The sequence below is a fragment of the Blennius ocellaris genome, assembly GCF_963422515.1.
Source record: "Blennius ocellaris genome assembly, chromosome: 13".
NCBI lineage: Eukaryota > Metazoa > Chordata > Actinopteri > Blenniiformes > Blenniidae > Blennius > Blennius ocellaris.
The window spans coordinates 3,321,068-3,324,245 of NC_137662.1; the positions used below are offsets into that span (position 1 = coordinate 3,321,068).

General features: G+C 41.0%; 1 long non-coding RNA gene across 1 annotated transcript; it reads left to right on the top strand.

The window, feature by feature from the left end:
* Window positions 1–1,668: 1,668 nt before the first annotated feature.
* On the top strand, window positions 1,669–2,351 carry LOC308138684. The gene is made up of 3 exons (XR_013936888.1): window positions 1,669–1,749; window positions 1,835–1,939; window positions 2,187–2,351. It is a non-coding gene; the product is annotated as an uncharacterized lncRNA (long non-coding RNA).
* The last annotated feature ends 827 nt before the right edge of the window (window positions 2,352–3,178 follow it).

Below are 3,178 nucleotides of genomic sequence, written 5' to 3' on the forward strand. Positions count from 1 at the left end.
GGTACTGAGTTCTGTCAGGAGACGTTTCAAGTCTCATGTGATCTTCTCTCTCTTTTTTCAGCCACTTGCAGTGAGAGGCAGCGAGGACGAGGTGAGAAACTCTGTTGTTGATTTGTAAGATTCATTGAAGCTGAAGAGAAGGTTTGACCTGCAGCTCGACTCAGTCTCTGTTTCCTGATATCGTCGTTCTCACTTTCCTGCTGGACTCACTGTTTACATCTTTGTGGATCATTTTAAAACCACTTCTCACTGCCAGCAGGCTCTGAATGGAAACAGTAAAGTGTTTCACCCTGTTGTGTGTAAATAAATACTCCACTTGGAAAAACGAGCAACAGCCTGAGACAATAAATAGAGTGTGTGACAGTGATACACGCTGGTTTAACATGTATGAGCAGATAACTAGAATCCTCATTGGCCTTAAGGCGAAGATTCTACATGTGTATGTTTACATGAAGTGTGAATGCGCAATCCCCCGTTTCCTCTCCCTGGCAGCTGGGAAGTCAGTGTTTTACACTGAGTCAATATGAAACATGAGACATGAGCCCCTTTTCTGCAGCTTCTATCTTGTCAAACCGGTCCCTCATTCTCACGCCGTGAAAATAAAGTTGCAACAACCTCCGATGGGGGATCCTGGTACAAAAGGTGTAATGAAAGAATGAGCCAAAATAAGGGAACTATAGATTTAAAAAAGACAAACAGGGACTTGAAAAGGACAGAAATGATTCTCTCCTGTACAAAAGGGGGTAAATGAAAAGAAGTGCATTCGGTGTCGTTTGTTTGATTAAACTCTATCAACTGTAGCATTCTCCTAGTCTCTCAGGGAAACACAACGGTGACTATAGTTCCTCCACACACTCCAGAACTGATGAGCCAGTTTGACTTCAAAATAAATTGAAGTGCTGCCACACTAAACCATTACATCATTAATGAAATAGTGAAATGATTGTTTTTTTCTCACATCAAATGAAATGGCATTTCAATGAATTCACGACACGTTTCAGTATTTAATTCCCATGTAAAGCACTTAATGAGACTGTTAAGTCACTAAGCAATGGTGTATTTCTATATTTCATTGCGGTTCTTTCAGTCATCAGAGTTTATGGCAGCAGTGGTCACAATCACTGCCGGTGCTGTGCAGATCATCACTTTCTCACTCCTGATCTGCTGTGATCAAACAACCAATGGTTGTAGCAGCAGATGATTGACTCGTGAATGAACAACCAGTCAGTATGAAGCAATGTGGCTTTTCATCAGTCGTGTGCAGAGAGGAGAGGGGGAAAGGCGGGAAGTCGTTTGAGTCTGAAGCCAGAGCAGAGTTCCTGCAGTTCCTCGTCCCTCCCCGAGTAAACAAACAGTGAACTGTGACCCAAACCCTCAAGTCTCATGTGATCTTCTCTCTCTTTTTTCAGCCACTCTCAGTGAGAGGCAGCGAGGACGAGGTGAGAAACTCTGTTGTTGATTTGTAAGATTCATTGAAGCTGAAGAGAAGGTTTGACCTGCAGCTCAACTCAGTCTCTGTTTCCTGATATCGTCGTTCTCACTTTCCTGCTGGAGCCACTGTTTACATCTTTGTGGATCATTTTAAAATACATTTGGACAGAATGTAAACTCCGTCTGACTCATGAATATGTAACTTTTTGTTCTGTTATCAGCGCGTGTTGGGATCTACTGGAGCCTTGGATCTCTGCTGGTTCTGGTTGTGATCTTTATCGTTCACCACTTCCCAGGACCCCGACATCGTCTGACCAAGTAGGTTGAATCACATTCAGCAGATATTAAACTCTCTTTCTGCCCTGATCCGTCATCTTCTGAATAATTGTATATATTTTTCCAGCATCTGCAGCAAAGTTGGTTTCAGTAAAGTGGCGAAGGAGGATGAACACAATAAGGACGATGCTGAAGCTGCACGTGGCTGAAAATAGAGTTTCCTCTTTTCACTGTGAGGACTCGTCCCTTTTCTACCTGCTGCTCTTTCATTTATCCTCAGACTCCAGACTAGATTCACTTTATTTGGTGGGATTCCAGTGTATATATTCTTTCCGAGAAACTTGTCTATCCAGCATTTTTGTGTTCCTTCCTTTTGATTTCTTATGAAAATATTCAAAAACAAACAAACATAACAAAATAAAGGCTCTGAAATCACCTGAGTGATCATTTGAACACTTTCCATGTCTCTTCCATTACAGGGGCGGCTGTGGCTCCATTGGCAGAGCGGGTCTTCTCTTAATTGGAAAGTTGCAGGTTCAAGTCCCATCTCCACCTGTCAAAGTGTCCTTGAGCAAGACACTGAACCCCGTATTTATTTACAATATTTATGATCCTCCACTGTTGTGAGGAATATTGACCATGCATTCCTGTCTATGAAATCATTCTCATGGACTCCTTTATCCATAATTTAAAAAAAAACAACCCTTAACAATTTGTCCTTTTTATAATTTATTTTATCAATAAATTAATAAATATATTGAAAATAACTTTGTTGTCTTGAATCGTTTTTGATAAGACAGTTTGATACAATAATAATAATAATAAATGAAGTTATCATTGTTGTGTGTCCAACACTCTTTTCATTGTTTTTCTTAATATTTAATCATCTACAATTTCATGAATGTACTCTTGAGTGTACACATTTGAGCAAAACGTGTTTTCTTGAATCATCCTCCAGCAGATTGCTTTTGACTTAATTTGGTGTTTTGTGTCCATGTTGCCACTTGTGCTGCACCAGTGTGTTGTTTGAGCCTTTAGAGGCGTCCACACCATGAGAAGGTTCACCTCAACCTGCGGTTTCTGGCCGATCGTCCACAGGAGGCGCTTTTACAAGTGTGAAAACAGGTTTTTTCCAACATTTTAAAACGCTGGCTCGTGCAGTCCAATCCCTCGGGGTGTGGATTCTGGCTATAGTATTGAAGTGAAATCTAGGATTGTTCTTTTTTTATTCTATCGAGGAGGAATAGTCGGCATTTCGTGTGTGAAGGGATTTTTTTTTATAGATGAACAAATTATCTCTCCAGGCTGTTCGAACTACTTCTAACTGAGTTAAGTACAATTTCTTCTCTAATTGTTGTGCTGATTTCTTTAGAGTTGGCAGATTATCGTCGTACCATGGAGAGATCCTCCTCTGAGTTGTTGCTTTTATCTTCAAGGGTGCAACTGTCACGGCGGGGAGCCGGCGCGTGGA